Source organism: Kogia breviceps, chromosome 4 (assembly GCF_026419965.1).
Source record: "Kogia breviceps isolate mKogBre1 chromosome 4, mKogBre1 haplotype 1, whole genome shotgun sequence".
NCBI lineage: Eukaryota > Metazoa > Chordata > Mammalia > Artiodactyla > Physeteridae > Kogia > Kogia breviceps.
The window spans coordinates 59468559-59491968 of record NC_081313.1 but is presented as its reverse complement, the minus strand read 5'-3'; positions in this window follow the sequence as shown (position 1 = coordinate 59491968).

Here is a 23410-nt window from a genome sequence, read left to right as displayed (position 1 = left end):
GCATTCATGGAACACTCTCCAGGATAGCTCACATGCTAGGCCACAAAACAATTCTCAACAAATTTAAGAAGACTGAAATCATATTTAGCATATTTTCTGATAACAGTGTTGTAAAACTATAAATCAAAACAGGAGGAAAACTGGAAAATTCACAAATATTAAACAAATGGAGATTAAACAAATGCTCCTGAATAACCAAATGGATCAAAAGAAAGATAAAAATATCCTGAGACAAATGAAAATGGAAACACAGCATACCAAAACTTAGGGGATGTAGCAAAAGCTGTTCTAAGGGGAAAGTTCATAGTGATAAGAGCCTACACTAAGGAAAAAAAAGATCTCAATCTAACTTTACACCTCAAGAAATTATAAAAAGAAGAACAAACTAAGCCAAAAGTTAGTAGAAGGAAGGAAATTATAAAAATCAGCATGAAAATAAATAAAATAGAGACTAGAAACACAATAGAAAAGATCAATACAAGTGAAAGCTGGTTTTTTGAAAAGATAAAATTGATAAAATTTTAGCTAGACTAACCAGGAAAAAAAGAGAAGACTCACATAAATAAAATTAGAAATGAAAGAGGAGACATTACAACTGATACTACAGAAATACAAATGTTCATGAAAGACTACTATGAACAATTATATATAAACAAATTGGATAACCTAGAAGAAATGGGTAAATTTCTAGAAACATTCAACCTAGCAAGACTGAATCATAAAGAAAAAGAAAATCTGAACAGACCAATAATAAGTAAGTATACTGAATCAAGCATCAAAAACCTCCCAATAAAGAAAAGCCCAGGACCCAGTGGCTTCCCTGGTAAATTCTACCAAACATTTAAAGAAAAATTAATACTAATCTTTCTGTAACTCTTTCAAAAAATTGAAGAGGAAGGAACACTTCCAAACTCATTTTATGAGGCCAGCATTACGCTGATACCAAAGCTACACAAGAAGACTACAAAAAAAGAAAATTGCTGAAGAACATAGATGTAAAAAATCCTCAACAAAATATTAGCAAACTGAATTCAAACGCACATTAAAAGGATCATATGCCATGATCAAGAAGGAGTTATTCCTGGGATGCTAGATGGCTCAACATATGCAAACCAATGTGATACACCACATTAACAGAATAAAGGATAAAAATCATATGATTATCTCAACATATACAGAAAAATCATTTGACAAAATTGAACATCTTTTCATGATAAAAATTCTCAAAAAATTGGGTATAAATGGTATGTGCTTTAACAACAAAGGAAACCATCAGCAAAATGAAAAGACAATGAGAGTGGCAAGAGTAGGCCTTCTTGATAGTGGATGTCCAATATTCAACATAATACTGGAAGTCCTAGCCAGATAAATTAGGCAAGAAAAAGAAATAAAAAGCATCCAAATCAGGAAGGAAGAAATACAATTGTCTCTGTCTATAGATGACATTATATATAGAAAACTCTAGAGACTCCACCAAAAAACTTTCAGAACAAATAAATGAATTCACTAAAGTTGGAGGATACAAAATTGATATACAAAAATCAGTTGCATTTTTATACACTAAAAATCAACTATTGGAAAGAGAAATTAGGAAAACAATCCTATACAGTTATGTCAAAAAGAATAAAATGCTTAGGAATAATTTTAGCCAAGAATGTGAAGACCTGTACACTGAAAACTATAAGACAGTGATGAAAGAAATTAAGGAAGATAAAATAAATGGAAAGGTATCCCATGTTCATGGATTGGAAGAATTAATATTGTTGAAATGTCCATACTATCCAAAGCAATCTACAGATACAATGCAATCTCTATTAAAAATTCCAATGGCATTTTTCACAGAAATAGAAAAAACTATCCTAAAATTCATATGGAACCACAAAAGACCCCCTAATAGCCAAAATAATCTTGAGGAAGAAAAACAAATCTGGAGGCTTTACACGCCTCAATTTCAAACTATATTACAAAGCTATAGTAATCAAAACTAGTACAGTACTGGCATATAAACAGACACACAGACCAACGGAACAGAACTGAGAGCCCAGAAAGAAACCCACACATATATGGTCAACTAATCATTGACAAGGACACCAAGAACACACAATGGGAAAAGGACAGTTTCCTCAGTAAATGGTGTTGGACAAACTGGATAGACACATGCAAAAGAATGAAACTAGGCCTTTATCTTACACCACTTACAAAAAAATTAACTCAAAATGGATTTGGGACTTAAATGTAAGATCTGAAACTGTAAAAATCCTAAAAAAAAAAAAGGGAAAACTGCTCCTTGACACTGGTCTTGGCAATGATTTTTTGGATATAACACCAAAAGCACAAGCAACCCAAAAAAAAAAAAAATTGGGACTCTATTAAACTAAAAACCTTTTGCACAGCAAAAGAAACAATCAAAAAAATTAAAAGACAACATACAGATTGGGAGAAAATATTTGCAAACCATATATCCAATAAGGAGTTAACATCCAAAATATATAAAGAATTTATATAACTCAGTAGCAAAACAAACCAACAACCAAGTACCCCAATTAAAAAGTGGGCAAAGAAGCTCAATAGACATTTTCCCAAAGAAGACATGCAAATGGCTAATAGGTGCTCAACATCACTAATCATGAGGGAAATTTATATCAAAACCACCATGAGATATCTCACCCCTGTTAGAATGGCTATTATCAAAGAGGCAAGAAATAACAAGTATTGGTGAGGATGTAGAGAAAAGGGAACCCTTGTTCACTCTTGGTGGTACACTGGTAAAGCCACTATGGAAAACAGTATGGTTCCTCAAAAAATTAAAAATAGAACTACCATGTGATCCAGCAATTCCACTTTTGGATCTGGGTAGATATCCAAAGGAAACAAACTCATTACGTGGAAGAGATACCTGCACTCCTGTGTTCATTTCAGCATTATTCACAATAGTCAAAAGGGGCTCTATGGGCTTTCTCATACCATCTGCCTAGATGCCTCATGCATCCATTTCTACTCTATTGCTCCCACATCATGTTGGATGCTAGGGCTTCTCTAGATGCCTCATACATGTCCTGGCTTGGTTTAGAAAGCAAAGCACAGATCCAACCTGTTGTCAGAAACCCAAATCTATATGTAGTTTAGAACATGCACATGCCTCTGATCTTCTACCCTGGGCTCAGCTCCACTTGGGAGTCAAAGCACAAGATCCTTTCTCAGAAAGACTCAATGGTATCAAACTGTCTTGTCCTCCAACTGCTCCCCCAATCTGTAGGATATATAGCTCCTCTCCAACAGGAAAAACAAGCTCTACATTACAAATAGTAATTATAGTAATAATATTCTAAGTAAATAATATTAATCTGCCAATTTAAAATCCTTCTAATTGCATAGCAAATAAATTAAAATATGATAACAGATTTAACTAAATTTATAATAGCAGAGTGAATGAATTATACTATGAAGAAGTAGCAATTTGGAAAAGCTGCAATGGCAGTGTTTTGAAGAAATTAAATATTTCTAATGTCAATCCTGAAATGCCACTCAAAGAATTACAATATTTATGAGTAATACCATTTCTTCACATAGCTTAATCATCTGAATAAAGGAAGATCATTTTGGTTAATTGATAAATGGGTATAAAAAATGCTTCAAAATTAAGGATAACAGCCTGTTTGTTTATTAAACTGGGGTTATAAATAGAAAAGTTTGTTTTATTATTAGCTATATTTTTACAACTTGTTTATTAATATGCTTTTAAAATACTTAATATTTAGTGATTTTTAAAATAAGTTTCTCAGGGCATTTCATTAAAATTTTTTGAAGTTTTATTTTAAAAATAGCCCTTAAAAATTTGAAGAACAATGTCTTCCATTAATTCTATCAATACTGTCTTTTTAATCTGTGTCCCAGGTATGCTAATAGAGAATCCTACATAGTAGGAAAGCAGGTGCAATGGGCTAGAAGTGTTCAAATAGCCCTCAGTCACATTAAGATGGGAACATTCAATGTAGAAAAAAATCTTTTTTTATTTTTACTGAATTCTTACATAAATGGGACCTAAGCTATATGGAAATGGCATGCTTAATAGTAGCATCTGGTTCCGGTTGTCATGTTTTCAAAGGAAGTGAAGAAAATAGTGATGATTCAACGAAAAAGAACCTAAATAATGTAGCAAACAGAAGTTGGGCTGTGTGATACATGTTGAAGGAACTGTTCACTAAAGAGAGAAAAAAGTTTAGACGTGACAATTTGTGAAGATTTTCCATGAGAAAAAGTTCAGTTGCTTCTCTCTAGAGATATAATTACCAGATGTGAGAAAATGGAATTAATATGGGAGGAATTTAATGTGTAATATAGATCAATTAATTGACCAATATGATATAAAAAATAAATTGACTACCCAAAAAAAGAAAAACAAGCTCTGACATCCACATGCAATCTTTCTAACTGTTTTAATGGCAAGACTTTTTTGCACTGAGTCTTTCAGGATCTTAGTTTTGATATTCAAAACTCAGGATTTTGAAATCAAAACTTTTCCTTCAAACTGACTTGAGTCAATTTTGAACCTCAAACCTGAGAATTGATTCCTCTTTTTTCTTTTCTCTCCTATGACACGCCTTCCCAGAAGAAATTGATGCTTCTGGTCTACTGTAAACAGGTGTGGGGATGTGGGGGGAGCTATAGGGATTAAAAGGAACCACTAAGAGGAATTTTTTTTAATGGTTAACATATTAAGATGTTGTACCCTATTCTTCAACTGTGAGGATTGCTTACCAAAGGATTTTGGCCCTTTGTAGCAATTGGCACACTCAGCCTGGCAGAAATGCAGCTTATATATACTGCTCTGGCCCACGTCAGCCCTTTCCCCCCTATTTGTTGGCAATATCTGGCTATATACAATATATGTTCATCAGGAACATTTGGTCTCCAATATTATTCAAGTGACTTGGATTCAGAGCCACCAGATACACAGAATATGCAGGTAAAAAGTAGAGCCAGCCTCTTCAGTATATTCAGTACTATACTCCTTTTTAGTGTCAGGAAAACTCTGACACAAAAAGGAAAAACAAAAATGGAAAAGATGTATGTGTTTATGAATTATTATCATTCTTTGAAGCCAATGATTGCAAAATTTATCAGTAGCAAAGCTCATTAGTTCTTTTTTTTTTTTTTTTTTTTTTTGTTCTAGGGGGCCCTCTCACTGTTGTGGCCTCTCCCGCTGCGGAGCACAGGCTCCGGACGCGCAGGCTCAGCGGCCATGGCTCACGGGCCCAGCCGCTCCGCGGCATGTGGGATCTTTCCGGACCGGGGCACGAACCCATATCCACTGCATCGGCAGACGGACTCTCAACCACTGCGCCACCAGGGAAGCCCCTCATTAGTTCTTTTAATGTCAACTGAAATGCCAAGAATTCCTTCTGTCTTTCCAAGAATGTTTTGTTATACTTGGTAATTTTTTTATTGAAGTGAACTAAAATAACTCTGAAAGAAACTTCCATTATACAGCTGCAAGCCTTGGAGCAGAAGTAAATTTGGATAAGCTCAGTGAGGATAATTTATATCTGTGTCAAGCTACCCTGGCCTGTAATTCTCTTCCTAAATTACATACAACTTTGATTAAAGTGAGTATTGCTTTTTTCTATCAATCACAGTTAAATGGGACCTAAATGGAAGTCATTTCAACCTGAAACACAAAGAAGCCCCGATGTCAGTGTTGCAATAATTTCAGCATTCAATAATTTGTACAAGAGTCTTACTGTCTCTGGCTTAGATATGAGTCAAAGAAAGAAAAGAATAAAAGAAACCCAAGTGGTTCATAGAAACCTAAGGTTAGGTCATCCAGTTCATCTGAAGGGTCACATTTCACCACCACAGGGGATGATAAATCATCCTATTTGAAAAAACTATAACCTTCTCAAATGGCTTATTCTTGTAGTCTATGTTCTTTGTGTTAAAAAAAAAATCTTCCCTGTTCATAAAATTAATATATATTTTTAAATGTAAATAATATTGCAAATAATGAGGAACTCTCCCTCTCCACCCCAATGATACTGACAACCAGTGCTAGTCACTGAAATACAAGCAGAGTTTGAACCCTTGAGTCCATGGGTGACTCAGGTCTATCTAAGGATTATCTGTTGAACTTCAGGGGCTGCCCTCTGGCACCCTATTTGTTGAAGTTTGGGAAGCCTTCAGGAGGGAACTCTGCTGGAGGAGTGCCCATGATGAGACTGAGCTCCTGAGCAAGCCCTCTGCTGCTGGAGGGAAGGAGTGGTTCTGTGCGCTGTGTACACGGTGTACTGGACTTGCTATCTCAGCCCTGTGAGGGGATGGGGGAATGCTGTGAATAGGAACTGTAAAAGTAATTTCTCTACATTCTGACTTACTAGGGCCCAGACAACACCACCTTGATACCCATTTACAGAGTATGACAAAGGAGATGGAGGCATTCTTTCCTGGGCCCCAAAGACAGCTTGAGTGCATCTGTGATGAGGCTGGTGGAACAGAGGTCTGGCCTCAGTGCCCACGGGGAGTTGCTGTGAGCACATGTAAAAATCTCTTACATGTAAAATGGCACCTGGTACCATTTTACACATTACAGGTTTAAAGAATAACCTCCTGCATATTATCTTATTGAATGCTCACAGCAATCTGTGGCAAAGGCTTGATCGATACATGAGCCTCTGAAACAAAAAGCCGGGGGAGCCCCAAACATCTGACACCCTCTGTTCTTTGCTGATTATGTCTTCTGCTGTTAACAGATAAAAGTGGGTCTAGTCTTTAAACCATGATGTTAGTACCACATCCTTGTTCTCATCTCCTAGACAATGTTCTTCTCCTTTATAGCTCTACCTGAGTCTACTCTCAGGATATCTGCTATGCCCTCAGCCCCATTCTAAAGAAATGCTATCCAGAGACTTTTTTTCTTAAGAAAGTGGTTATAGCTAATTCATTAAACTTGTATGGCTATGTCTTGTGCCACGTATCTCTACCACCTGACTATATGTTTTGGACCAGGAGAGGGACCTGACAATAAATCCCTGAACTGACAATCAGCCCATAAGAGGCCTGGTACTTCAGTTTTGTCCAACAGGGATGACAGAAGTTAATCAAACTTATCAAACTCTTGCACTTACAGAGTTTGGAGTTTAAAATATAGAGTTTGGAATGGAGTAAAGAAAGTTGAAGGAGAAAGACACAGAGAATGCAGTATATAAGTGCCACTGTCAAATACTGGCTTCCCAAAATATCACCAAAACAACCTGTTGATAAGACAAAGCCAAGTGTATTGTTTACCTACTGAGAGAGAATACTACCTCAACAGAGTCTTGGTAGCATCTCAAAGAGTAAATGGCAAAATCAGGATATTGAATGAAATTTTGAAGTCTGGTTCTTTTCATGAGTGGGAGGGGCTTAATTAGGATAAGGGCAGGGTTATGACATAATAATTTAGGATTGGTGCACATGGCTAGGTAAGGATTTTGAGGGGAAGGGTTCAAAGAGTCTTGGGAATAAACTAGTTTTTGATGTATTCTATTGAAGAGTTAATGGATCTTCCAGGAAATTAGTGGAACAAACTACGAAGTTATTTGCAACTTTTATCTTCCTGGGGAGAGTCTCCTGGACTAGTAAAATTATTCTGATGAAGACAATCAATTCTGTGGATGGTTTTGGTTCCCATCACAAAGCAGAAGATGCAAAGAAGTAAACAGAAGCAGAAGGTAGAGAAACACTGTACAGAGCAGGAACAGAGAGCATCTGAATCACAGATGGTGGAGCACTGGAAGACCAACTCTTATTGCAGAAAGTATGTTTCCCCTCATCAACCTGCTTTGCCCTCAGACAATCTGAGTCATCATGTAATCCAACCAGTAACTGGTACTGTTATTTCATGTTGAGCAAAAAGAATGAACCAACCCCAAAAAAGGGTATTCCATGATAAGCCTTGGGCTCACAAGTTTATATTCTCACTTACAGTTCCATTCAACAAAGCTTTGGAGTTGGTGGGATCCCATCTGGATATGAGAGAGAGAAAATTGCCAAATCAGGAAATCATGGATTCTGCTGGCATATTTGATATCCCTGGCATCAAAGAGTCAATGTAAGCTCATTATGCAGTGAATATCAGATCTCACCATTTACTTCTTACGCCCACTACTTCGTGAACTGGAACGTGTTTATAGCAAAGTACATCTGGCTTCCAGTTACAAACTTGTGTTAGTTCTGTTGGACTTGGGAATTGTGTTTGTCCTTTTCCTGCAGTATTCACTCTCTAGGGTAATCCTCTTCTCTCTTGTTCTCTGACCTCTGGTTTCTCTTGGAGCATCTATAACTCCTGTCATTCACCATGAGCACCTCAAATTCCATCATTCAAGAGATAGTCTTTTTAGTTTTGATTAATTGCAACAGTCTGAGTGGCAGATGAGGAGTCACGAAGAGACACTCGGAATGAGCAGCCTACAGTGCCTCACACACAAAATGGTACCAAGGGCTGCTGTGCACCAGAAATCTCTGTGATGATCGAGTTCTTCCTCTTATTTCTCCAACTCAGCTTTTTTTTCCTTAGAGCATCCATCTTTCACCAAGATGTAACATTTACTTAATCAAAAAGTCACAGAAAATTGTTTGTCATTGAAATGACAATAAATATGCCACTGTACTTAATACACAGGAAAAAGAGTGTAAAGCCCCAGCTTTTATTTCTTCTAGAGACATGGAGAAGAAATTTGCTTGGGCTTACTGCATTTATCAAAGTGTTGGAGTGTTGTTTGGGACAAATGGTAGGTTACTGTTCCTTGAGTAGCATGATAATGGTATAATCCCAGCTCTACAAATAACTGGCTCTGTGACCTGCATAAGTCACTTAAAATGTCACTTGTTCATTCATTAAACAAATATTTTTTTTCCAGTTTAACTATGTGCCAGGCTGTCTGCTAAGACCTGGATACAGTGGCAAGTAAGATACAATCTCTACCTTCTTTGGCCTCACAGTGTAATAACGTCTTCAGCCAAAAAATAAGGCAATATCTACTTCTCAGGTTGTGAGGTTTAAGTGAGATTATTATACATAGAAAGTGCCTTATTTGGTGCCAGCTCTGTGGTAAATACTCCTTTAATGTTATTTCTCTTCTTGTTCCTCTTTTAATAGCATTTTAGGTATATTTCATTCTAGATATGGCTCTATACCTAACTTCAGCATTTGAGAGGTTATATACAGACAGACAAAAATGCTATGCACACCTGTCAGATACTCATGCTACCTTCTTGTGGCTGAATTCTCTATCTTTGTTTATTAACAATTTTGTGTGGTAGGGAGGAGTGAGGTATTGTCCTGGACTTCTTAAAAAAGAGTCTGCTATTTTTTTAAAAATCTATTTTAATCTTTATCTTAAGCAGATGTTGAGACAAGGATTAAAGTGCAAATAGTTTCATTGAGAGGTTAAAGAAAAACCTGTTTCTCTAGTTACAACACTTCTGATACCAAACATAGGGGGTTTTCAAACCAAGCAATTCTCCAATTTTATGCAGACATCAACTGAGTGTTGTATAATGTAATTCATGTAGTACTAACCACTTGGAGTTAGTGCAGACACCACAGATTAAGAGCTCAGTCCCATAAGACTGCCCCCCACTTCAGATGCCAATTGCAAGTCTGGGCCTCCCACACTTCTGACTGGCTGGTTATAAATTGAAAGTTCCCTCTGGTTCAGCAATTTGCTAGAATGGGTCATATAACTCAGAAAACACTTTACTTACTATTACTAGTTTATTACAAAAGATATAACTCAGAAAGAGCCAGATGGAAGAGATGTATAGGGCAAGGTACAGGGAAGGGGCACAGAGCTTCCATGGCTTCTCCAGGCACACCATCTTCCCAATACCTCCATGTGTTCATCAACCTGAAAGTTCTCCAAACCCTGTAGTTTAGGGGGTTTTATGGAGGCTCCATCACACAGGCATGACCAATAATTATTAACTAAATCTTCCACCCCTCTCCCCTCCCTAGAGGATGGGGGATAGGGCTGAACATTCCAAGCTTCTAATGAAGGCTTAGTCTTTCTGGTGACCAGCACCCATCCTAAAGCTATCCAGGAGCCCACCAAGACTCACCTCATCAGAACAAAAGATGACTTATCACAACAGTATGAAGATTTCTTCTGTGCTGTATATCTCGGTGGTATGTAACCTACAAGAGTCCTGTTCAAATACTCTAGCTTTTTGAGAAGAATCCAGAATCTCTCACTTTTTTTGTGTGGAAATGTTCACGTTAGCAACGGTATTTCTAAGAGCTCTGTTCCTGAAACACAAGGCAAGGATGGTTCACCAGTCCTGGTGTCCTCCAACTACTTTTCAACACATCCAACCTGCAATCCTGGAGCCGAGGAAGTCCCCAGACAGTTTAGTGGGATCATTCCTATCAGAAGATGGGGTCCGGAACCAGTCTTGCCATCTACATACAATGTACATGTAGAGAACTCAGGCACTCACAAGTTTTCAGAACTACAGCCTCCCTACCCCAAAACTACTCCCATGTCTGCCTAACCCCTAATCTTTCCACGTCTTTCTAATTATCTCCCCACTCTCCAGCACCTAGACTTAAGTCTTTTATGAGCTCATTTGCCTGGGACCCTGAGATTTATCTTGCTCTAATTTATACCATCCAGCATAGGTTGGATCTTTTCCTCCAAATGCAATGAATTATCCAGAAGCATGATACTGTTACCTACCTGATTTCAAGTATGGTCAATTTCTGGAGACTCTTGATTTATATCCTACTCACTGGATTAGATACTGGGGACTTCAACACAGACCAAACCCGCTTTCACTCTGTACCTTAAGACACTACCATTTGGGGAACCCTACTGGACTAAATTACTAGGTTGGGTCCAAGCATCTGATGTCTTTCTCTCCCACTGGTCCATTCCTGTGGTCTAGACTGCTTCACAGAAAACCTGGTTTGCATTTACCAGGAATGAATCAGGGCCTGGTTCAGATTGACCTAAAATGGATCAGGGCCATTCTTAGACTCTTGCCTTCATGGTTTCCACTATATCCCAAATCAAATGTACTCTCCTGCCATATGAGAAAAAGAGAATTTGGTCAATTCAGAGTTACTCCAGCCCACCTGGCTTGATCTTCCTGTTGGGCAATGTAATCTCAAAATGTAGTCTAAAACCTATTAAGCTAAGGTACGTTACTTTGGCTTTATTCTGAAATAATTCTGCAAATATTTTCTGTGGAAAACTTTAAAATGTTCCCCTGTTTCAGTTTGTTTCTTCTCTTCTACTTGGTTGACTGTTACTTAAGGGTGGGAAGAAAAATAATGGGGCCTTGCAGAGTTTTCATCCAGGGCCCTCCATTGAATAAAGTCTAAAGAAGTGATGTGAGATTAAAAACAAAAATAAGGTCCCAGTTGATCATATCCCACACACTTGCTCCAGGTGTATCTTTATTTTTTTTTTGACATTTTTCATAGCCAAGGGATATGTTCTTTTTTCTATTCAAAAAGGAGATGAGGACTTCCCTGTTGGTGCAGTGGTTAAGAATCCACCTGCCAATGCAGGGGACATGGGTTTGAGCCCTGGTCTGGGAAGATCCCACATGCCACAGAACAACTAAGCCCATGTGCCACAACTACTGAGCCTGCGCTCTACAGCCCACGAGCCACAACTACTGAACCCCGTGCACCTAGAGCCCATGCTCTGCAACAAGAGAAGCCACTGCAATGAGAAACCTGCGCACTGCAACGAAGAGTAGCCACTGCTCTTAGCAACTAGAGGAAGCCCAAGTGCAGCAACAAAGACCCAAAGAAGCTAAAAATAAATAAATAAATTTATGTTTTTTAAAAAAGGAGATGAAACTACTTTAAACATGAGATAAGTTGGAATCAATCAAATATTTGTTGAGCCTTCTATGTACATTGGTTCACTCATTCCACTAATATTTATGGAGTGCCTGCTCTATGATAGTCATCATCAGGAATGCAGCAATGAACAGTAGGGCATAATCCTACAGCTCTGGAGTTTCCTGGGCAGGACACACTTAGATCAAACAGGGGCAATTCTTGTGTCTGCGGAAGGATCATCTAGGCTCTGTGGCATTCGGTGGGGAGGGGGAAGTGGTATAATTCTTTGTGATTTTATGTCATTTGTGAGGGGGATGGGGAAATAGGTATAATTTTTTTTAATCAAGTAAGTATTTGGAAGGTACTGACTTTAATTTTTTATTTCATATTTAGATATTTTATTCATCTAGATATAAATCCTTATTCATTTTCATTAAGACTCAATCAAATGCTTAGAGTATTGTGGAGAATCCTAGTGCTCTTTTATTTTTTTACATCTTTAATTGCTTTACAATGTTGTGCTAGTTTCTGCTATATAACAAAGTAAATCAGCTATATGTATACATATATCCCCATATCTCCTCCCTCTTGTGTCTCCCTCCCACCCTTCTTATCCCATCCCTCTACATGGTCACAAAGCACCGAGCTGATCTTCCTGTGCTATGCGGCTGCTTCCCACTAGCTATCTATTTTACATTTGATAGTGTATATATGTCAGTGCTTCTCTCTCACTTCATCCCAGCTTCTCCTTCCCTCCACCCTGTGTCCTCAAGTCCATTCTCTACATCTATGTCTTATTCCTGTCCTGCCCCTAGGTTCATCAGAGCCATTTTTTTTTTAGATTCCATATATATGTGTTAGCATATGGCATTTATTTTTCTCTTTCTGACTTACTTCACTCTGTATGACAGACTCTAGGTCCATCCACCTCAGTACAAATAACTCAGTTTTATTTCTTTTTATGGCTGAGTAATATTCCATTGTATATATGTGCCACATCTTCTTTATCCATTCATCTGTCAATTGACACTTAGGTTGGTTCCATGTCCTGGCTATTGTAAATAGTGCTGCAGTGAACATTGTGGTACATGTCTCTTTTTGAAATATGGTTTTCTCAGGGTATATGCCCAGTAGTGGGATTGCTGGGTCGTATGGTAGTTCTATTTTTAGTTTTTTAAGGAACCTCCATATTGTTCTCCATAGTGGTTGTATCCATTTATATTCCCACCAACAATGTAAGAGGGTTCCATGGAAATAGGTATAATTTTACCACCTGTTATTTTGGGAAGTTGAGAAGGATAAATGAAAGAGATAAGAGATAAATTAATTAGTTTACATATTTAGGAGAGTGACATCACCAAGATGGTGGCATTGGTCATTCCCAACTTAACTTTCCCTCATAAGAACAACTCACAACTATTCATGGACAAGAAACCATTGAGAAAATCCTAGAACAAACTTAACAGTAGCTTGGGCTTAGAGGGAAAAACAGGCTAAAACTAAAGGTCAATACATGTATTTATTGTTATGTATGCTCTCCTGGTATTCCAACAGTGTCTTAATGGAAAGAGATTGGAAACAGAAACAATTTTACCACTCAGCAGTAATGTTAAAAAAACAAAATGCCTTCAAGAATAATCCCTCTTCCTCTGCCTTTAGCCCACTTGTTGTCTCCCTCTTGCTGGTGTCTCTCTCCCACAAACTTACCATTTTCTAGTCCTCGCACTCCCACAGTGCAGCAACAGAAATAAGACCATGCACTCAGCAAGTGCAATTAGCTAGTCACTGATATGGTGCAGATCCATTCACCTCCCCCGTTTAGACTAAGTGACATTATAACAGCATCTGTGGTACCAGAGAAAGGGCAAGCACGAGCACCGATGCCTCTGCTGCCTCCACAAAAGAAGGGCAGTACTTAATGTCTTACCAAGGTAGCAGGAAGAGAATTCAGGACCTTGACACATGAGGACAGGCTGTCATTAGCAGACCTATTTGGCCACATCTTGCCATGGTTAGCACTGCACTGTGGAAATCAGTGTGGGCCCTTAGGAAAGAGGAATAGAGGCTTGGTCAGCAAGCCTGATTCTGGAGCCAGTGCTGCTGCCTCTAGCTTCTGAGTCTCAGCATCTCTGCAAGTGAGAATAGTAACATCTACCTTCCTACAATCAAAAAGCATGATGCCTATAGGAACCACTAACGTTGAATGACAGTGAATGTCAAAGGGGGTTCTAAGTACAAAATGAGGCAACTTCATAGGCATTTATTATATGAGATGATACTGAAAATTTCTGTACTGCTAGAGAAGTTATCTAGCACTTGAAGAAGGATTGTCACAGACTGGTGGAACAAAAACCACCAGCAATGATAAAGCCACAGAGTTGGAGGAGCAGGCAAAACAGGGACTGATGGAATTGTGGAAAGGCTGAGTGGTTGGCATAACCAAATCCAGAGGTCCATGGAAGGAGAGGAAGGGAAATTGCTGGGATTGAAATGCACTAACAAGCCCCAGGTCACTGGTTGGGTGAGTGGCTCACAGGTACCCAAACCAAGGGGCAGATTGGGATTCACCTTTTCCCTTGCTCATCTGGCACATGAAAGTAATTCATACAAATTATTGCTGGAAGCACCCCAAATGTCTGCCAACTGATAAATGGATAAATAAAATGTGGAACATCCATACATGGAATATTATTCTACTATAAAAAGGAATTAAGTGGGCTTCCCTTGTGGCACAGTGGTTAAGAATCCACCTGACAATGCAGGGGACACGGGTTCAAACCCTGGTCTGGGAAGATCCCACATGCTGCAGAGCAACAAAGCCCATGTGCTACAACTACTGAACCTGCGCTCTAGAGCTTGTGAGCCACAACTACTGAGTCCACGTGCCACAACTACTGAAGTCCACGTGCCTAGAGCCTGTGCTCCACAACAAGAGAAGCCACTGCAATGAGAAGCCCACTCTCTGCAACTAGAGAAAGCCCGCTCACAGCAACGAAGACCCAACACAGCCAAAAATAAAATAAATAAATTTATTTTTTTTAAAAGGAATAAAGTACTGATACCTGCTACAACATGAATCAACTTTGAAAACATGCTAAGTGAAAGACTCCAAACCAGAAGGCCACATATTGTATGATTCCATCTGTATGAAAAGTCCACAACAGGCAAATCCATAGATAATGGAAAGTAGATTAGAGGTTGCCTAGGGCTGGAGAAAGAGGGGAATGGGGTGTGAGTGCTAATGGGTAGTCTTCCCGAGGTGATGAAAATTTTCTCAAATCAACTGTGGTCATGGCTACATATAATCTGTGAATACACTAAAAGCTACTGAATTGGATACTTTACATGGGTGGATTGCATGGTATATTTCAGAAAGCTGTTATAAAAGAAAAGTCATACCCCCTTTCTGACTCATGCCCAACTAACATGGGCATTCTCTGGTCAAGGCCAAAAGCACCGCACAGTTAAATCCCCCTTTCCTAGGAATGCAACTACCAGGAGATGAGAAGGAGCAAGGGCAAAGCTGTCTGGGCAGGGACAGGGCTCAGAGACCTCATCAGAAGCTCATGGCGGTACTTTTGGGGCATGTTTAATAGTCTGTCTTCCTTTAAGCCTCTATTACATTAGAACAATTTAGCTATTTTGCTTCATCTCTTTTCTTACCAGGCTACACAGAATCAGACTAAAGAAACAAAAATTAACCATCTACCTGCCTTTCCAAATACATGATGGTCTAAAGAGGATCTATCTCAGTTAAGGCCAACCTTGGTCCTCACCAGCAACCACTCACTGACATTTCTGCACAAACCCATAGTTATGTCACCTCTGCTCTCACATATGCCAGATGACAAGTGTCCCATTTACCCAAGATAAGCCATTCCTATTACACTCTCTCCCAGGGCTCTTTTTCCTTCTTAGCACTTGTCTCAGTTTTATATGTGTGTTTGCTTATATCCCTCTCCTCCATTAACCTGTAAGTGTCACCATAGTGTAACAACCTGGCAGTGAAGCTCATCACCTTGGCCGCTGCATACTGTACCTGGCACAGAGCCTGGCACAGGCCAGAATTTCTGTGAGCATTTGCTAAAGGAATAATCGAGCACTGGTGTGCTGCTTTGGAGATGCGCCCTGATCAAGATCACCTTGTTTCTTTTAAGTAATATTTCACAGCCAAAAGAGTCAGAGCTCCTCCACTTGTCTCCTTAATGAGCATGCATTTCCCCCCAAGCATTCTTCCCTTTGGGCACTACTCCTCTTTCATGTGGCATAGATGGGGTTAACCATGTGACCCTATGGGTTGTAATGATGGCCATTTCAATTGGTTCAAGCTTGGGCACATGACCCAAACTGGGCCAATCAGAATCCCCCTGAAACTTCTCCACCAGCACTTTCAGGAAAGATGCTCTAAGGTAGATTTTTCAATATCAGTCCTATTCACTTTCTGGACAAGATGATTGTCTGCCCTATGCATTCTAGGATGTATATCAGCATTCCTGATAGATTCCAGTAACAAGCCCCAGTTCAGACAACAAAAAACTTTTTCAGATATTGCCAAAAATCCCTTGGGGAGTGCAAAATTAACCCCAGTTAAGAACCACTGCTGTAAGATGTGCCTGTGAAAAAAATAAACCGGTTTTGCCTGTATCTGTGTCCCCTGGTGCTCCCTGGAAGGAAGCTTCCATGCAGAAGCCATCTGCAGAATGAGAGGCCAACAGAAAAACAGTAAGAAAGCTGAGAGATGGGGAGAAACCTAATGACATCTAAATCTCATTTGGGTATGAGTTTTAGGTTATCTGCAACTAAAGCAGACTCCTGACACATAGGACGATCCTTTCTGAAGCCAAGTATGACCCCAGTATCTCTTGCAGAGTCACATTTGCCTATTCCAACCACAGGTGAGCTGGTTAAAACAGGCTCATGATCAGCCAAAAACAAACAAACACAAAAAGTGTCTGCTATCCATTCGGGCATCTTTTACAACTTTTGTATTCTTCATATCATTTTAGTACAGTGTGGGACACAAAGTAGCTATCACCCAAAAGTGGTTGAAGGATAGTGTGTGTGTTAGTTTCCTAGGGCTTCCTTCACAAATTACCACAAACTGGGTGGCTTAAAACAGTGGAAGGCTTCCCTGGCAGCACAGCAGTTGAGAACCCGCCTGCCGATGCAGGGTTCGGAACCCAGTCTAGGAAGATCACGCATGCCGCGGAGTGGCTGGGCCCATGAGCCATGGCCGCTGCACCTGAGCGTCCGGAGCCTGTGCTCCGTGATGGGAGAGGCCACAACAGTGAGAGGCCCATGTACCGAAAAAAAAAAAAAAAAAAAAAAAAAAAAAAAAAAAAAAAAAAAAAAATCAGTGGAAATTTCTTCTCTCACAGTTCTAGAGGCCAGAAATCTGAAATCAAGGTGTCAGCAGGATTGCTTCTTTCTGGAAGCTCTAAGGGAGAATCTGTTCCATGCCTCTTTCCTAGCTGCTGGTGGATGCCAGCAACCCTCGGCATTCCTGGACTTATAGCTGCATCACTCCAATCTCTGCATCGCATGGCCTTCTTCTCTGTGCATCTGTGTATATGATGCCGTCTCTTCTTATAAGAACATCAGTCATTGGATTTCAGGCCCACTCTAACCTAGGTGACCTCATCTTAACTAATTACATCTGCAAAGACACTAATTCCAAATCAAGCCACATTCTGATGTGCCAGGTGGATGTGAATTTGTGGGGGACACTATTCAATCCACTACAGAAGGTGTAGCAATACTTTATGTTAGAAAGCCCTACAGCTTTCACAGCATTTTTAAGAAAATAAATAGAGCAGGCAGGCATGAAAGTCACCTTTTTTCAAGGATGCTCTGAAATGGAGAACTCTGAGCTCCATAGAGTGAGTTAGAAAACCACTTTACAGCATCATCTGGGAAACTAGAGACAAGCTACATTGCCTGTCTGCAGACCACTATGCCTCTCTTTCTTACTCTATCTTAAATTTCACCTGCAGCCTCAGTATGTGGATCTAAATGCTGGTTATATTGTTCTAAGTATCATCTGAGTTTCCATTTGCAGTTCTATCCAAAGCAATATAACACCACAGCCAACCAAAGGAGTTGCTATTTCTTTTTCCAGTTTATTTTGCAACATGGGTATGCATTTCTAAATTCATGCATTAATCAAACTGCCTACTAGATGATTTGTCCCAGAGGATAAGGACAAGGACTCCAGAAGAGCAATAGCAGACAAAAGCTTGCCATTTGAGAGTTATTACTTATCAAGGGCCTTTGTTCCCCTGTGATCACTACCAGTGGCTCCTGGGTGGAAGCACAGGAGAAAACAGAAGACAACTTTGCTTTGTTTCATGGCCAAATCCTAAATTGGAAAGGTTAATGGTTGTAATATCATATTACAGGACTAAAACCTAAATTGGAGCTAGAAGCATCACTCCAAGGACACATTTTGAAGTAGGGTCATGCTTACCTCCAGTTATCATTGATAATCATTTGAAGTGTTGGGATTATCTACACTCATCCTTGCTTTCCAGTAAGAAATAGGATTTGATTTTCATTTGCAAAAGTGAACTCTATGTCCTCTCCATTTACTATCAGGGTCTAGTCAGCTCAAGAATTTAACAGAGGGGGAGGAGTCAAGATGGCGGTGTGGGAGGATGTGGAGTTCACATCTCCCCACAACTAGGGCACCAGCTGGACACTGGTGGGGAACCTCGACACTCAAGGAGACAGGAGGAACCCCCAAGTGACCAGGGGGGCTTGGAGGATCGAGGGGAGTGTGCCTAGCATTACCCCTGCCCAATCAGGCTCGAGGAAGCCTGCTCAGCTCCCAGGCTGGGTCCTCTGTTTTCCAGGGCCCCCTCCAGCCTTGTGGGTCCTAGGGACATGGGAGAGAGGGAGAAGGGGGGAAGAGGAGAGGTGGATGGTAGGGGAGGGACCCTCCAGGACCAGAGGATCAGGGAGGCACAGTAGGCATTTCCCCTAACCAAGACTGCTGGGCCCCCAGGTCAGGTCCCCCACCCTCTGAGGCCCCATCCAGCTACAGGGGTCCTAGGGGCATAGGAGGGAGGGAGTGGGGAAGAAGGAGAGAGGCCAATGGAGAGGGGCCCTCCAGGATCAGAGGATCGGGGGGAACGTGCCTACTCACCCACTCAGGCCCAGTGAGCCTGCTGGGGTCCTGGATTTGGTCCTCCACCATCCAAAGCCTGGGTGGAAGCTGTGTTGGGTCCCTGGGTCTCTCTTGCTGTGTTGAGCCTAAGCCCCACCCCCCCAGGGCCTTTTCCAGCTCTGTGGGTCCTAAGCATAGGCCCCACCCACCACCTAAACCCAGCCCCTGCCTAAGCCCCGCCCCCCAGAGCCAAAGCCTTTTCCGGCTTTTTTTTTTCTCCTCTTTTTTACTATTGTGGTTCTGTTTTACATTCTGGTTGTTGTTTCATCTATATTTTTATTTTTTTATTCTTTCTAACATATCTGTTAGTTTTCAAATCTAATTTCATTTTTTACTCTTCGTTATTGTTCTGCTTCTTTTTTTTCTTTTTTTCTTTTTTTGTCACCCTGCATGACTGGCTGGATCTTGGTTCACGAGCTGGGGCTCAGGCCTGAGCTCCTGCAGTGGGAGCTCCAAGTCTGAACCACTAGACTAACAGAGAACCTCAGACACCAGGGAATATTCATCAGAGGGAGGTCTCCCACAGGTCCTCATCTCAGCACCAAGAACCAGCTCTACCCAGCAGCCTACCAACTCCAGTGGTGGAAGTGTCAGGCCAAACAAACAGTAATATGTGAACACAAACCCATCAATCAAAAAATTTTTAAAATGAGATGACAAAAAAATGTGACACAGATGAAGGAGCAAGGTAAAAACCTACAAGACCAAATAAATGAAGAAGAAATAGGCAACCTACCTGAATTCAGTAAGGATAGTAAAGATGTAAAGAATTCAGAGTAATGATAGCAAAGATGATCCAGAATATCAAAAATAGAATGGAAGAACGGATTGAGAAAATACAAGAAATGTTTAACAAAGATCTAGAAGAACTAAAGAACAAACAAACAGGGATGAACAACACAATAATTGAAATGAAAAATACAATACAAGGAATCAATAACAGAATGAGGCAGGAGAACCAATAAGTGAGCTAGAAGACAGAATGGTGGAAATACCTGCCGAGCAGCAGAACAAAGAATGAAAAGAATTGAATACAATCTCAGAGACTACTGAGAGAACACTAAATGCACCAACATTTGATTCATAAGGGTCCCAGAGAAGAAGAGAAAAAGAAAGGGTCTGAGAAAATATTTGAAGAGATTATAGTCAAAAACTTCCCTAAGATGGGAAAGGAAATTGTCACCCAAGCCCAGGAAGCACAGAGAGTCCCATACAGAATAAACCCTAGGAAAAAAACACCAAGACACATATTAATCACACTAACAAAAATTAAATTCAAAGAAAAAATATTAAAAGCAGCAAGGGAAAAACAAAAAATAACATACAAAGGAATCCACATAAGGTTAGCAGATGATTTTTCAGCAGAAACTCTGCAGGTCAGAAGGAAGTGGCAGGATATACTTAAAGTAATGAAAGAGAAAACCTACAACCAAGATTACTCTACCCAGCAAGGATCTCATTCAGATTCGATAGAAAACTCAAAAGCTTTACAGAGAAGCAAAAGCTAAGAGAATTCAGCACCACCAAACCAGCTTTAAAACAAATGTTAAAGACGTTTCTCTAGGTGGGAAACACAAGAGAAGAAAACGACCCACAAAAACAAACCCAAAACAATTAAGAAAATAGTAATATGAACATACATATTGATAATAACCTCAAATATAAATGGATTAAATGCTCCAACCAAAAGACACAGACTAGCTGAATGGATACAAAAACAAGACCCGTATATATGCTGTCTACAAGAGACCTGCTTCAAACCTAGGGACACGTACAGACTGAAAGCAAATGGATGGGAAAAGATATTCCATGCAAATGGAAATCGAAATAGAGCTGGAGCAGCAATACTCATACCAGATAAAATAGACTTTAAAATAAAGACTGTTACAAGAGGCAAAGAAGGACACTACATAATGATCACGGGATCAATCCAAGAAGAAGATAGAACACTTATAAATGTTGATGCACCCAACATAGGAGCATCTCAATACATAAGGCAAATGCTACCAACCATGAAAAGAGAAACTGAAAGTAACACAATGATAGTAGGGGACTTTAACACCCCACTTATACCAATGGACAGATCATGCAAACAAAAAATAAATAAGGAAACCCAAGCTTTAAATGACACAATAGACCAGATAGATATAATTGATATTTATAGGACATTCCACCTGAACGTGGCAGAATACACTTTTTTCTCAAGTGCACACAGAACATTCTCCAGGGTAGATCACAACTTGGGTCACAAATCAAGCCTCAGAAAATTTAAGAAATTTGAAATCATATCAAGCATCTTTTCTGACCACAATGCTATGAGAGTAGAAATCAATTACAGGAAAAAAACTGTAAAAAACACAAATAAATGGAGTCTAAACAGTGTGCCACTAAATAACCGAGAGATCACTGAAGAAATCAAAGAAGAAATTAAAAAATACATAGAAATAAATGACAATGAAAACACAATGACCCAAAACCTATGGGATGCAGCAAAAGCAGTTCTGAGAGGGAAGTTTATAGCAATTCAATCTCACCTCAAGAAACAAGAAAAATCTCAAATAAACAATCTAACCCTACACTTAACACAACTAGAGAAAGAAGAACAAAGAAAACCCAAAGTCAATAGAAGGAAAGAAATCATAAAGATCAGAACAGAAATAAATGAAATAGAATCAAAGAAAACAACAGCAAAGATCAATAAAAGTAAAAGTTGGTTCTTTGAGAAGATAAATAAAATTGATAAACCCTTAGCCAGACTCATCAAGAAAAAAAGGGAGAGGACACAAATCAATAAAATTAGAAATGACTACGGGGAAATCACAACTGACACAGCAGAAGTACAAAGGACTATAAGAGACTACTACAAGCAACTATATGCCAATAAAATGGGCAACCACAAATAAATGGACAAATTCTTAGAAAGGTACAATTTTCCAAGATTGAACCAGGAAGAATTAGAAAATATAAACAGACCTATCACAAGTAATGAAATTGAAACTGTAATCAAAAATCTTCCAAAAAACAGATGTCCAGGACCAGGTGGCTTCACAGGCAAATTCTATCAAACCTTTTGAGAAGCGCTAACACCAATCCCTCTCAAACTCTTCCCAAAAATTCCAGAGGGAGAAACACTCCCAAATTCATTCTACAAAGCCACCATCACCCTGATACAAAAACCAGAAAAAGATATCACAAAAAAAGAAAATTATAGACCAATATCACTGATGAACATAGATGCAAAAATCCTGAACAAACTACTAGCAAACAGAATCCAACAGCAGATTAAAAGCATCATACACCATGATCCAGTGGGATTTATCCCAGGGATGCAAGGATTCTTCAATATACTCAAATCAGTCAATGTGATATATCAAATTAACAAATTAAGGAATAAAAACCATATGAACATCTCAGTAGATGCAGAAAAAGCTTTTGACAAAATTCATCACCCATTTATGATAACAATTCTCCAGAAAATGGGCATAGAGTGACCCTACCTCAACATAATAAAGGCCATATATGACAAACCAACAGCAAGCATACTCAATGGTGAAAAACTGAAAGCATTTCCACTAAGATCAGGAACAAGACAAGGATGTCCACTCTCACCACTCTTATTCAACATAGTTTTGGAAGTCCTAGCCATGGCAATCAGAGAAGAAAAAGAAATACAAATTGTAAAAGAAGAAATGAAACTGTCACTGTTTGCAGATGACATGATACTATACATAGAAAATCCTAAAGAAGCCATGAGAAAACTACTAGAATTAATCAATTCTAGTATTTGGTAAGGTTGCAGTATACAAATTTAATGCACAGAAATCTCCAGCATTCCTATACACCAACAATGAAAAATCAGAAAGAGAAATTAAGGAAACATTCCCATTTACCATTGCAACAAAAAGAATAAAACACCTAGGAATAAACCTGCCTAAGGAGTTGAAAGACTTGTACTCAGAAAACTATAAAACACTGATGAAAGAAAACAAAGGTGACATAAACAGATTGAGAAATATACCATGTTCCTGGGTTGGAAGAAAAAACGTGAAAATGACTATACTACCCAAAGCAATTTACAGATTCAATGTAATCCCTATCAAACTACCAATGGTATTCTTCATAGAATTGAAACAAAAAATTTTACAATTCGTATGGAAACACAAAAGACCCTAAATAGCCAAAGCAATCTTGAGAAAGAAAAATGGAGCTGGAGGAATCAGGCTCCCTGACTTCAAACTATACCACAAAGCTATAGTAATCAAGACAGTATGGTACTAGCACAAAAACAGAAATATAGATCAATGGTATAGGATCGAATGCCCAGAGAAAAAGTCACACACATACGGTCACCTAATTTACGACAAAGGAGGCAAGAACATACAATGGCAAAAAGACAGCCTCTTCAATAAGTGGTG